The following is a 15468-nucleotide window of genomic DNA, read 5'->3' as shown; positions in this document are numbered from 1 at the left end:
TCCAAAATCACTGCAGATGCTGATTGCAGCCATGAAATTAAAAGATGCTTACTCCTTAGAAGAAAAGCTGTGACCAACCTAGACAGCATATTCAAAAGCGGAGATATTACTTTGCCAACAAAGGTCTGTCTAGTCAAAGCTATGGTTTTCCCAGTAGTCAGGTATGGATGTGAGAGTTGGACTATAAAGAAAGCTGAGTGCCGAAGAATCGATGCTTTTGAACTGTGGTGTTGGAGAAGACTCTTGAGAGTCTTGTAGACTGCAAGGAGATCCAACCAGTCCATCCTAAAGGAAATCAGTCCTGAATATTCACTGGAAGGACTGATGCTGAAGCTGAAACTCCAGTACTTTGGCCACCTGATGCGAAGAACTGACTCACTGGAAAGGACCCTGATGCTGGGAAAGATTGAAGGTGGGAGGAGAAGGGGACGACAGAGGATGAGATGGTTGGATGGCATCACTAACTCGATGGACATGAGTTTGAGTAAGCTCCGGGAATTGGTGATGGACAGGGAAGTCTGGCGTGCTGCCGTCCACGAGGTTGCAGAGTTGGATACGACTGAGCGACTGAACTGAAGAAAATATTCTTACTTTCAGGAAACATATATTGTAGTATTTTGGGGTCAAGAGTCCTGACATATTTACCCTCAAGTCATTTAGGGTTGACTGAGAGTTATATATATACATGTGTGTGTGTGTGTACCTATATAAAGAATATAGGCAATTAAAACAATAAAGTAGGATGTCAGCAACTGATGATCTGGATAAGAAGTATACAAGTATATTTTGTAGTAGTTTTAAGTATTTTTATTTTTATAACTTTTCTGTATATTTGAAGTTATTTCCAAATAAAAAGTTTTTAAAAATGCTGTGCTAACTTATATCCCACTAGCGTGGTATGAGTTCTTGCAGCTCAATCCTAATCATTGACTGGTTGATGTGAACCTTTATATTTTAGCATTTCTGGTGGGAAGACAAGTATATTTCATTGGAGCTTTAATTTGCATGTTTAAATTTCTTGAAAACTACTGGTATTGAGCTCTTTTTCTTATTGTATTTGGCTACTTAAATATTCTCTATTATGAATTAACGGTTTGAGTCTTTTTGTCATTTTCCTTCTGGATTGTCTTTTTCTTACTGATTTCTTTCACATGATTTCACATAAATTTCAAAGAAATAAAAAAGTGGTTTCAAAGAAACTCCAAAATTATAGGGAAAAAGGCTTGAGTTATATTCCCAGTCTTTGAGGAGTGTTTCTTGTAACCACTTTATAAGCTCCACATTAGATCAATAGAAGGAACTTTTATTTACACCCTGATGGGTTTTGTTTAAATCTTACTTGGACAAGTAACTCCAGAGTAATCACAGTTCTGCTTTTTCTTCCTGACAGAGGCACAAGGCATAAAGATAACTAAAAGGACTTCCAGGCAGAAGTGAGGGCAGAGTTGACATGACTTACCAGAAACTGAGTAGACTTACTAAGCAAGGTCTTGTATCTGCTACAGTGAGGTTGTCTAGATTGTATTTATCAACTGGTTTTTACCCACAGTAAGAAATATATTTTATATCATGATCCCAAGACATGCAAATATGACTGAAAAAAAGTCCAAATCAATATTTATCTTTACTCCATTTTTATTTTTTGTATTCTGGTATTTTCTATATATTGTTTTATCCCGTTTTCATAGTTGTTGCTATTTTTAGCACAGCGTGTAATTCACTAAACTGATTTCACATGACAGCTCTTAGAAAAACACCACTTTAAAACATTGCTTCTCAAATTTCAACACATGTACAGATTATCCAAAATTCTCATTGAAATGCAGATTCTGTTTTGGTAACTTGGGGAAAATTAGTAGTAGTAGTGTCACCATTAACTCCATTCAACATAGACACAAACTGAAGGAAACACACATGGGTAATCTGGTATGCCTGAAACTACTGATTCTATAGTCTATATATCTTCTTCTCTCCCATTGCTTCCACGCATAGTATTTCCACATTCTGCTGTTTCTTGCTATGTTTAGATTGAAAGTGAAAGTGAAAATGTTAGTTATTCAGTCCTATCCGAGTCTTTGCGATCCCATGGACTGTAGCCCACCAGGCTCCTGTGCCCATGGGATTTTCAAGGCAAGAATAGTGGAGTGGGTTTCCATGCCCTACACTCCAGGGGATCTTCCCAACCCAGGAATGAAATCAGGTCTCCTGCATTGCAGGCAGATTCTTTACCATCTGAAGCACCAGGGAAGCCCATGCTTAGATTACCTGGAACCAATCAATCACCCTTAGAGTTTATCTGGCTTGCCAGAGAAGAGAGAAAGACTACAGATATCCTTAGTCCCTTGGTGCCCTGGAGCAGGGTTCCCCAATCTCCAGGATCTAATGCTTGATAATCTGAGGTGGAGCTGATATGAAGTACACAATAAATGTAATGTGTTTGAATCATCCCGAAACCATCCCCTGACCCTGACCCATGGAAAAACTGTCTACCATGAAACCTGGTGCCCAAAAGATTGGATTCCACTGCTCTAGAGCAGTGTTTCTCCAATTTTAATGTGCATAAATGTTACAATGCAAATTCTGATTCATAGTTCTGGGGTAAGTCCCGAGATTCTGAATCTCTAACGAGTTTCCAGTTGATACAGGTACTACACAGGTACACAACTGCCATTCTCAGGAACAAAACTCAGGAAGGCAATAAAGCAGACAGTTTAGAATTTCAGATTCAAATACTAATAAAAATGAAATAGTTCAACATAACACTAAGCTCCAAAACTTGTAAAAGCCAACAGAGAAAGATTCCTAAGGAGGTAGTACACAGAAATACTGAAATGGTCGATGGGGTTCTGACTGCAAAGGAAAACAAATAAGGCCTAACTCAGGGGATGAGCTGAGAAAATAGAGATGTACCAAAGTATTGATGCCCTGAGTTTATATAGAAGGTAGATTTCTTAGGAAGAGGGAGAAGGTGAATGTGGTCACAAAAGCCATGCAAAATCCCACAATGTTTCAGAAAGACCCTGAATAATGGCATCCCAGCTCTGAAAGAAACTACAGTGATATCCTGGTGTTGAGGATATAAAAAGGCTCTGAAGTCAACAATTCTTGAAATTGCAAAGAGCAATGTCAAGGCCAAAGGTTGAGGTCTTTGGGACACAGGGAGGCAGCTGGTTCCCAAGTCTGGAAGACAATCTTGGCTAGGGTGAGGAAAGGCTGGTCCAGACAGAGCAGAGGCTCCTACAAGAGAGTGAGGGTGGTCAATTGGGTGCTGCTGGCCTATGTGACACTTTTGTAACACCTAAGTAATCAGAGGGCTTCCCAGGTAGCAATAGTAGTAAAGAACCCACCTGCCAATACAGGAGATATAAGAGACACTGGTTTGATTCCTGGGTCAGGAAGATCCCCTGGAGAAGGGCATGGCAACCCACACCAGTTTTCTTGCCTGGAGGAGCCCAACAGAGGAGCCTGGTGGGTCCACAGGGTGGCAAAGAGTCAAACATGACTAAAGTGACTATGCATACAGTTAATCAGAGCTTGTGCTTGTTCCCTCACTTACACAGCACTGGGCTATACACACAATGCATGACCACAGTAGCATATATTGATAGGTAAAGTCAGCCCTTCCTCCCAGTAATGGTTAAAGGAAGTGGGAGAAAGGGTAGTATCTTTTGCCCAATGCTTTGAAATAAATGGGACTGACAGGAAATGTCAATTAAAGTTAGGAAACAGAAAAATGGTGCTGACAGAAACTCACCCTTAGGGCAAGGAAAAAGGAAAAGAAATTATGGAAGAGGTTAAAAAATAAAATATCACTCACAATAACGTTGAACTTATGTGTAATGAGAGTGTTCCACAGGCCACAGAGAAAGATTATTAAAGGTTAGGGGGCTCAGAAGGTCTTTCACTAAGCTGCTTATTGTAATAACAAGAGATTACCGTGAGCCAGGCATTGTGCTAAGAGCTTTCTACATAGGATTGCAATATAATTTTATTAACCAGACCACAACATCCAGAGAATGAAAACATGCTAAAATCATTAATCACATAAAATCATGAATAATTATTTGCTGACCAACTTGTTGTCTTATTACATTAGATCTATGACAGTTCTATCCAAAAACTATTCTGTCATTCAAATAAATAAAATATAACCATATATTTAAAGCAAAATTAAATAAAATTTTACATATATATATGAAAGTGAAAAAGTGAGTGTTAGTCACACAGTCTCGTCTGATACTTTGCGACTCTGTGGACTAGCCTGTCAGTTTCCCTCTGTCCATGGAATTCTTCAGGCAAGAATACTGGAGTGGGTTGTCATTCCCTTCTCCAGGGGATCTTCCCAACCCAAAATTCAAACTTGGGTCTCCCACATGGCAGGCAGATTCTTTACTATCTGAGCCACCAGGGAATACTTAAATACTAAAAATCACAATGAGATAATAATAATTATTGTGATTAAAAATCAATATCACACAATAATTATTATCCTTGGTAAATAACCATACACTAGACCCACATTTGTATCTGTCTCTAATACATGTCAGTGGTATTTCTCAAAATAACTTGTTTTCCTAAATGATATTATTGCTTAACAAAATTTCCCGTAATGTTCTTCAAAATTACATTTTAAGTTTCTTAAATTTGAAAATGACATTTTCAATAGACTGTGCTCTGTGTGTCATACCGTTTTTGAGAAAATATCCTTTCTACAGCTGTGAAATTATCTGTTTGGATAAAAGCCATTTTCTAAATGGAAGATATTCTCAAATCTAATTTTTTCATATTGAAATCTGTAAATACTTCCATCCAGATATTGCTACTGTTACTATGATAATGACTCCTCCTAGAATATGCTTTATCAAGAAATACTTTTGAAAGGAAATTTCATCAAGTAGCTTGTTTTGATACATTATTCTTTTCAAAATCATAGACCTTCCTTATTTTCATTATATTCTGATATGAATGTGAATTTATCAAAATAAATACAGGCACTTAATCAAAAGATTCTTCCTACAAGTCATGATAGTTCAAAAGACAACCATAGATTTCTAAAATTAAATCTTTGGGTTCTCAAATTTTAATTTGTTCAATTTATTTCATGCTTTTATAAGAATAAATTTCAATGTCTTCCTGGAAGCTTTTGGTTTTTAACAATTGCAATTTTCTAAGAGCTTCTAAATCTTAATTTCTGGCTTTCAATTTATTGAATATTCTGATCAAAAGCTCCTAACTAATTTTAAATAAAACTTGCACAAAATTTAGGTGATTCATTTACAAATCAGTTGAAGATCACTGTCTATAGGACACTTGGACTGATTTGCAACTTATTCCTTCATAGCCACAAACATTTTTAAACCCAACTAAAGGAGAACAGCAAGACAAACACTGTGATGCTGAAGTTTTACTTCATTATTTTTTAAAATTCAATGTCAACTTCATCATGAAAGTTTTTTAGTTGAGCTACTGAGTTGTGTGTACCTGTAAAACTTGATAACCAGAGCATCTACTTTGATTGCTGAAATTTTCTAGGATTAATTATGGGCACATCAATAATTTTTATTCCACAACCTGTTTCAAACACAATTCTGCTCCAAGAATTCCTCATTTTGTAAGAACATTGCTCTCACCAGGACACCACTCTGCAAAATTTGTGGTTGTCCCAAGAACGGTAACTTTATCTATGTTGAACTTTTTCACTTAATTTACAGTAGCATTCACAAAAGGAAAATTCTGGCAAATTTGATAGAACTTCCAAAAGCTTTATTTAGTTCTATGTGTTGGTCAACTATTATTGGAATTACCAAAATTAATAATGATTTAAAGCATCTCTGGTAAGAAGATCGTGGCTCAGATGGTAAAGAATCCACTCCCAACGCGGGATACTTGGGTTCAATCCCTGGGTTGGAAAGATCCCCTGGAGGAAGGCATGGCAACCCACTCCAGTATTCTTGCCTGGAGAATCCCTATGGACAGAGGAGCCTGGCAGGCTACAGTCCATGGAGTTGCAAAGAGTTGGACACACCTGAGCTACTAAGCACAGCACAGTGCAAAGATATCTATACCTTAATTCCCAAAACTGGTACATGTGTTACCCTACAAGGTAAGGATCTTTATAGAGGTGATTAAGTTAAGGGTCTCAAGGTGGGGAGACTATCTTGAACTATCTGAGTGGACTCTACCACAAGGGTCATTATAAGGCAGAAGCAAGAGGGTCAAAGACAAAAAAGATATGTGACAACAGAAACTGAAGTTAAAGCAAAGTACTTTGAAGAGGTCACAAGCCAAGGAATGCAGATGGCCTCCAGAAGCCACAGAGGATCAAAAACAGATTACCCTTATAGCTTCCAGAAGACCACAAACCTGCTGACATCTTAATTTTAACCAGTTAGATTCATTTCAGACTTCTGATCTCTCCAAAGATGTAATATATATTATGTTTGTGATATAACACTGTTTATGTTAATTTGGTACAGCAGCAATAGAAAACTAATGTAGCATCTAATAATACTGATGTAAAATTGTATGTATACAGTGGTCATGTATGGATGTGAGAGTTGGACGGTGAAGAAAGCTGAGCGCCGAAGAATTGATGCTTTTGAACTGTGGTGTTGGAGAAGACTCTTGAGAGTCCCTTGGACCGCAAGGAGATCCAACCAGTCCATCCTAAAGGAGATCAGTCCTGGGTGTTCATTGGAAGGACTGATGTTGAAGCTGAAACTTCAATACTTTGGCCACCTCATGTGAAGAGTTGACTCATTGGAAAAGACCCTAATGTTGGGAAGGATTGGGGGCAGGAGGAGAAGGGGATGACAGAGGATGAGATGGTTGGATGGCATCACCGACTCGATGGACATGGGTTTGGGTAAACTCCGGGAGTTGGTGATGGACAGGAAGGCCTGGCGTGCTGCGTTTCATGGGGTCGCAAAGAGTCGGACACAACTGAGCGACTGAACTGAACTGTTAAAACTGGAATCATCTGAATGTTGGCAGAGTTCTTCTGCTAAAGCAGCCAATGTTTTCACAGGTTTCACCTTATTTTTCTTATGTGCACAAGAAAACACAGAATAAAAACTGAGTGAGATTGTGGGACCTCCCTTGTGGTCCAGTGCTTAAGACTTGGTACTCCCAATGCTGGGGCCCTGGGTTAGATCCCTGGCCAAGGAACTAGATGCCACATGCCACAACTGAAATATTCCACGTACCACAACTAAGACCTGGCACAGTCAAGTAAATATAATTTTTTTTAAATGAGTAAGATTACTTTAAAACAATAGACGCTTGATCTAAATGAAAATTCATGCTTTATATGACATTTGATACCTATAATTATTCCTATTAGTATTTATTATCTTGGTGAATTCAAAGAACAGTCATAGTAAATCTTGTATATCCATCTTTGGACAGGGAAACTAAGACTAAGGGCCTAACTGCTCTAAGAGGCAGAAGCAAAATTTGAATCCAGACCAAGCAATCCTAGAACTAGGGCTCCTATTCAACTTCAACCTCCAGCTAGCTCTTAGGAATCCCTCCTCCTGGGTCTTTTCCTGAACTATATCTCCCAAACAAATATCCTTGTCTACAGTTTGTTCTCTTCTTTCAAGCATTTGACTTAACTCTTCTTAGTTAAGGAATTTCAGTTTTTGTCCCACAGTCCTTTAGCCAAAATCAACTTGTTTTCTTGTATTTCAGTCTCTTCAAAAGGGCCAGACATTTGTGGTGCTATTCTTTCAAATTATGCTTATTGAGGGACTTCCCTTGTGGTCCAGTAGTTAAGAATCCAACTTGCAGTGGAGGGGGCACCAGTTTAATTCCTGGTCTGAGAAGATCCCACATGCCTCAAAGCAACCAAGCCCATACACCCCAACTACTGAGCCTGCGCTCTGGAGCCCATGTGCCCCAACTACTGAGCCCGTGCCCTGCAACAAGGGAAGCCACCTCAATGATAAGTGGGCACTGCAACTAGAGAGTAGCCCCTGCTTGTCACAACTATAGAAAGCCCTCGGGCAGTAATGAAGACCCAACAAGCCAATAAATAAATAAACAAATAATTTTGAAAATTATACTTATTTAAAGTTTTCCTTAAAACCTGGGACATGATTTTGACCTTCTTGATATGGACATCACAAGTTTTCTGATGGTTTTAGTTGAGATCACCACCAGGTATAAATGATTTGAACATTAATGACAGCAACAGGAGTACAACCTACCTCTAAAAATGATCAAGTATCAACTACTTAAGAAACTAACTCAAAAGTGAACAAACTAATCATAAGTCCCTTCTGTCATATAAAAATCTGGAGAAATACAGCTTGTGGTAAGGGAGGATCTTACTAAACCTTTCAATTTAAAACAAATAATAACCATCATAAATGTGTTCTCATGTATTTTTACTCAAATAGTTTTGCATGCTGTAGAATAAGGAATTAAGTCTCATCAGTTTTTGTACTTTACCACACTAGTCTCTAGTCTGTCTTTGTGTGTGTGCACATGTGTTAATACATGTGTGCTTGAACATCAACATTATCAACATCGGGGAAAATGTTGGGACTTGTTAAATTTACTAATGTTCTAAAGATCCAGTTACTCCTTCTTCAACCACATATACTACACCTTACTTTGTACCTTGTATTATGCAAGCTCTCTAGAGAGAACATCTTTCCCACAGAGAAACAGAATATAATTGAGAAAGGGAAAATCACATTGACTACTCTTACAAAACTTTTTTCAAATTAAACACGTTCAGTGAAAATGAAGGCCTTTGTTGTCACTTAACAGCCTGCGTGATAATAGGAAGACTCTGGCAGTGGTTCTCAGATGAGCTCACTACTTCAGGTTGGTGTTTCTAAAAGGCAATGATCCCACTGGAGCAGTAAGACACATAAGTAATTTGTGCCCTAATATGTGGGAATGGCTGAATTCTTCAAATCCCTTAGAAGTTTTATAGCCTCCTCCTTTTTGGCAGAGCCAGAAACTGGGGAAGTAGGATATTCTGCTTTCCTGCTCCTTTTTGGATCCCTGTTAAATAATAAAGTTGAGCATTCCACGTGGAACACGTGGCTCATTTCTCATTTCAGTCAGATCACTGACAGCATCTGCTTCATAACAGCTGTCTGCAAAAATCCAGGGCAGATCTCTTGAGAGACCATGGAATCAATCTGTGTATACAAAAACTGGCTATGCCATCATTGCTTCATTTTACCAATAGGTGGCACTGTGGGCAATGATATGGAATGAATGAGAAATGACAATAACATTAAAAAAAAAACAAACAGAAAAAGGTTTTTGGAGGAGGAGGATGGTGGTGGAAATAGTCCCTCCTATTTACAACTATCTTGGTCACATAAATATTTTTTATAGTTTTATAATTTTACCTTAGTTACTATTTTTTTTTCTTTCATGTCTTGCTTAACCAGACTGTAAGGTGAATCTTTCAACCCAGTTTCACATCTATTATATGAGAAGGTTGGATTAGCCCACGGGTAGAAAATTCAAGTGCTTGCTAGAGCCAGGCAACTTATTTAAATGAGTTCAGAGGGCCTGGTTTAAGAGGATAAGAAGCTAATCGGAGCCCATCCAAAATAATTCCATTTTAAATGCTTTTGTTTGCTTTCTGGTTAGCTTCACTTTAAAAAATAAATAAATAAAAGAAAGCAAAATTGCCTTTGGGAACAAGTCTTTGTTTTCTTCATTAGCTGATGTCTAGAAGCTCCTCCAGGTATAAGATACTGTAATGGATTCTAAACTCTAGTAGAGAAATATTTATATAAAACCACACATATATTTCTAATCATGTACATATAATTAATACACATCATTCTAATATCTTCAGTCTTTGATAAATCTGCTTAAGCCTAATGTGAAACAAAGTACAAAGATACTATTTCCCTTCTGTTAAAATCCAGGACAATATGAATTAAACTTTGAGATCATATGATTCCCTTAACCTCCAACTTTTTCCATCTCTGATAACAGCATCACCATCCACTTGCGTCTTCACAGTTAGAAATATTTGAGTTGGGTTAAGCTTCAATCTTCTTTACCTTTGGCATCTCATAAATCACTGAGCCCAACCAATTTTACCTCCAAACTCTTTCTGTATATCATTCCTAATTTTTAATCCCTATGACTACTGCCTTGATTCATATGTTCATTGTCTGTATCTCACTCCATGCTGAGTAAAGTAGTTGGAGCAGTTTATGGGTAGTTTACTAGGAGGGAAAAATTGTAATTGACTCAGGGGGCATCAGAGCAGAAATTGGGTTTGGTCCATTCTTACCTTTCCAGTCTTATCTCTTTCATATTCCCTCAAACATACCCTACATTCCTATCCTCACTTGCTCAGAACTACTTGCTGTTATAACAACAAACCATGCGACACACTTGGACAGTTTCCATAGTCTATAGTGCCTTTGACTGCCTGACAAATTCCTAGATGCCTTGAAAGATTCAGCTCTTTTCTTCTTTACAAAATCTTCTCTAATTCTCCCTGATAAAACTAATGAACATTTACTCTATAATTACATATCTATATCCATTTCTCACATAACACAATCACAACATATTGAATATGTTTTTACTCCCAGAGAAGAGACTTCAGCCATTTAACTTTCATTAATTACTGAATTGCATCTGAAATAGAAGGATCTCCCAAATCAGTGGGCTGATGATTAAATCCTAGGACTCTCACTAAGTCACCAGGGAATTTTGAGCAAGTTAACATAACCTTTCCAAACCCCATTTATTCATTATTAATAGCAGACACCATGGAAGTGCTGTGAAGATCAGATGTGAATAGGGGTGCAGAGCACCGCAGTGTTTGGCATATGTGACCCACTTCATTATTTTGATTTCAACATCCTCACCTATAGAATGTTGGGCTTGGACTAGAAGACCCATGAGATCCCTTCTAGCTCTAACATCATTCGACTTTACGTCCTGATTCGAGTAGACACAGAACAGTGTTAAACAAGTCTGTTGCATACATGGGAGTAGCGACGTCACAAGAAATCATAGTCCTTGATTCTAAATGAGACCATTTTACTGAAATCCAAGTGTTGGGCAATGTATTTTAACTTATTAAAATAATAAAATATATGTCATTAATTTATGTCATTCCTGATGTAGTCTTAACTTTGCTTAACTTAACTTTGTTTCCCCTTAACTTCGCTTCCAACACTCAGATATACAAATATTCATTTCCAGAAAGATTTATTCTGGAGCCAACCAACAGACAAACAAAAAGAACCACTTAACTATTACTTAAAATACGTGAAGATCATCATGGTCTCAGAAAACTCTGGCAAAGTTTTAAACGTCTACTATCCTTGCCCCAGTCCCAGCACAGACACACAGACACATAGACACACAGACCACTCCAATATCACCTTCCTTTGTTTGGATTCTCTCTCTCTTTTTTTTTTCTCCCATTTTTGCTGTTTCTACAAACACAAATTCTCCACAGGTTTTCAGTTATTTTGGTTTGATTTAGTTTGTCATAAGAACTCCTGAGAGAGGCCCAAAAGGCTTGAGCGATGTGGGAAAATAAATCAGGTAGAAGGTATGTTGGTGTTAGTCACTCAGCCACGTCCAACTCTTTGCGACCGCTCGGACTGTAGGCTGCCAGGGTCCTCTGTTCATGGAATTCTCCAGGCAAGAATACTGAAGTTAATAGTCATTCCCTTCTCCAGGGGATCTTCCTGACCCAGGGATTGAACCCAGGTCTCCTGCATTGCAGGTGGATTCTTTACCAGCTGAGCCACCAGGGAAGCCTGGTAGAAGGTATATATGCCAGCAAATGCTAGATGTGGTAAAACTATTTTGCCTGTGCTAACAAGTGTAAAATTTTTATACATGGGAATCTGTGCTCTGGTTAAAGCTCTTTTTGCAGGTAAATGAACTTGGTAAAATGCTACCATTTTATTCAAATTTGAGAGCTTGCTATGAAACACTCTAAGGTAAATACTATAAATTATACTTTAAGAATTTTACTATTTACATTATTACTCATTCAAAAACATCATTCAACTGAGCATTTAAGTACCAGGCACTGTCTTTAAATGGCACTGTGAACAATACCTGGTCCCAAACTTCAGGGAACTTATAGAATATAGGAAATATACAAGATTACCTAATTATATGGTCTATATCATTATAAGATAAGTTGAAAACTGATCATTTCATCATCATTAAATGATGAAAAATGTTTTTACCAGATCCAAATATTCCTAAACAGAGGAGAATTGAACAAATATTTGGTAAGTTATAAAGATACAGAGAGACTCTCTGATTCTGAAAAGAAAAAAAAAAGCAATTATTCAAACTGAAGAAATTAGACTCATGTAATACAATCATAGGGGGCTTCCCTGATGGCTCCTACTAATGCAGGAGACATGGGTTTGATCCCTGGGTTGGGAAGAGCCCCTGGAGAAGGAAATGACAACACCCTCCAGTATTCTTGCCTGTAAATCCCATGGACAGAGGAACCTGGCAGGCTACAGTCCATGGGATTGCAAAAGAATTGGACACGACTTAGCTACTAAATAATAATCCAATCACAAAAGTTTTAAAGTATTTTTCTCCCCAACTTATCTTCAAGACCCAAAGCATAACTGCATTCTCACATCTCAGGATTAGCAATTCATGGACCAGTGGATATGCTATGTAGATAAGGAATTAGCTGGTACACACTAAACATGAATGGGATAATTTATAATTTTACTGTGATATAAAAAATAGAAGGGCGAGTTTTACGTTTAGACTGTGAAACATTTCATCCATTTATATATCAATAGTTTAAGATTCATAGCTTCAGAGAAAAGAAGTGCTAACTCAATAAAGTTCTAAATCTGGAAAGCTTTAAAGCCATGGAGTACAATTAAAATGTCCTCAGCTCTTTTTCTTCAAATTTAGACTGAACAGTACCCAGAAGATTGATGACGAACTTGTAGAAAACTATCCTTAGTTTAAGTTTAAATATCATCTGGCCACCCCTATGTTCATTGCATCATTATTTACAATAGAAAAGAAAGGAAGCAACCTAAGTACTTATCAACAGATGGATGGATGAAGAAGATGTGAAACATACACAATGAAATATCACTGAGCCACAAAAAAGAATAAAAGCTTGCCATTTACGTTAACGCAGATATACCTAGAGAGTATTATGCGAAGAGAAGTCAGAAAGAGAAAGACAAATACTGTATGATTTCACTTATACATGGAATTAAAAAAAAATAAAAAGAATGACTAAACCTAACAAAACAGAAATGGAGTTACAGATAAAGAGAACAAACAGGTGGTTGCCAGAGTGAAGGAGAGTAGAAAACAGGTAGACTTAGAACCACAAAGGGAGGTTTAGATCTATACATTTTCAGTTACAGAATAAGCCAAAGGTATGAAACATACAGTGTGAGGAATGTAGTCACTAGTTAGGTATGGTGTGTGTGTGTTAGTCATTCAGTCGTGTCCAATTCTTCGCAACCCCATGGACTGTAGCCCACCAGGCTCCTCTGTCCATGGGAATTCCCAAGCAAGAATACTGGAGTGTGTTGCCATTTCTTTTTCCAGGGGATCTTCCTGACCCAGGGATCAAACCCAGGTCTCCGGTATTGCAGGCAGATTCTTTAACATCTGAGCCACCAAGGAAACAGCTTGTATGGTGACGGATGATAACTATACTTGTCATGATGCTCACTTTGAAATGTATAGACATTGAATCACTATATTGTGTACCAGAATCTAAAATCGTGTAATAGGTCAATTATACTTAAAATATAAACTAAACAAATTTACAGAAAAAGAAATAACATTTGTGATTTACCAGAGGCATGGATTAAGGGAGAGGGGAGAATGGATGAATGCAGTGAAAAAGTACAAACTCCTGGTTATAAGTAAGTACTAAGGATGTAATATACAACATGGTAGGTAACATTAACACTACTATATGTTATATGTGAAAGTTGTTAAGAAAAGAGTTCTCACCACAAGGAAAAATTTTTCTATTTAATGTCATATCTATATGAGATGATGGATGCTCACTAAACTTACTGTGGTAATGATTTCATGATGTATGTTAAGTCAAATAAGTATGCTGTGTATCTTAAACTTACATAATGCTGTATGTCAAATATATGTCAATAAAATTGGAAGACAAAAAATCAACTGGGCTGACTCACATTTTGACTCCTATTTCAAAAATACTGACCAGTGTTATTCAAAAACATTGCAAGTATTACTATTATGATACATATGCATTCTTGAGAAAAGTGTGTCTAACAACATTGCACACTTAAGAATCATAGAGCTTCTGGGAAAAGTAGATCATTCAAAATGTATAAGATGATAAAACCAAAATACCAACAATAACAATTCTAATAAAAATACTAGCACAACTAAATCTTAACTGACTTTTGGACCAAGAATACATGCTGTCAGTCATCCTTTGCAGCCCTGGATCATGGGAGTCACATTTCCCTCCTTCAAGACATACTTCCTTAAAGAATTTGCTTCTAATTAGAGACCAGTTTCATCAAAATTGAAAGTAGCCCAAATAGCCTTCTTCATCAATATTTCTCCTTTCCACCCAAACACAGAATAAATGCTGTTTTATCTTTTTATCTGTACCTGCAGCATCCCCAGAAGCATGACTCAAGGAAAAGAGAAGAATGGCAGCTTTAAAAGCCACACAATCAGCTCTTCTTTCATGAAAGAGAGGCATGTTCTAAGACTATCTCCTAATTTAAAAAAGCTTGCTTCCTATCATTTCAAAACTTTAACATATGGGGAAAATTATGTATAAACTCCCACAAATTCCATGTCATACTGATCACTCCCCATTTTACCAACCATGTATGAACCAGTTCTCATTATGAGAACACGGAGAATACAGAATTGACTCTACCAGACTAATGATTTCCAGAGGTTTTTAAATCTAAAATGGTCTAGACAACTTTAAAAAGCTATTAATCATATATGCAAAGTCAAATGACATCTTGCATAAAAGATCTCAATTTGAGTGCTATTTAACATGCTGATGCTTACAAAATACTTAACAGATGCATGTGGTAAGAAATGGGTTTTTAGAATTATTGATCTTTCAAAGAGTTTAAAAAATAGCTATACTATTTCTTTTAAAGTATGGTACATACGAAAAATGCTTGATATATTTTAGGGTTTCAATATGCTACAGTAACCCATAAAATGACAGACCTTTTCCTATCAAAAGGAATGTAATGATCAGAATTTGACCTGAAAGGGCTGCTAAATATTAGAGGATGGGACAAGTTCACTGATTCTTCCCCCCTGGTAAGGGGGCCCCCGAACTGACACAACTTCCCACTAGCTGATATCCAGAAACCAATTCATGATTGGGTCCCCTATAGAATAACCTGTAAAAACCTGGATTCCACTTTTCAGAAACTTCCCAGCAGATTCTGTCCCACAAGCTAAAGAAGAAATCCTAAAAAC

At 37.3% G+C, this 15468-nt stretch overlaps 1 protein-coding gene across 5 annotated transcripts in view; it reads right to left on the bottom strand.

Moving 5' to 3' along the window:
- PRKG1 (protein kinase cGMP-dependent 1) overlaps positions 1-15468 on the bottom strand; it is a 1340287-nt gene that overhangs the window by 289541 nt on the left and 1035278 nt on the right. The window lies entirely within an intron of this gene.

The sequence above is a fragment of the Giraffa tippelskirchi genome, chromosome 2 (genome assembly GCF_054371585.1).
Source record: "Giraffa tippelskirchi isolate mGirTip1 chromosome 2, T2T-mGirTip1v1.2.pri, whole genome shotgun sequence".
In the NCBI taxonomy this organism is placed as follows: Eukaryota; Metazoa; Chordata; class Mammalia; order Artiodactyla; family Giraffidae; genus Giraffa; species Giraffa tippelskirchi.
The sequence above is the reverse complement of the archived record's forward strand: the minus strand, read 5'-3'. Positions and strand labels throughout refer to the sequence as shown.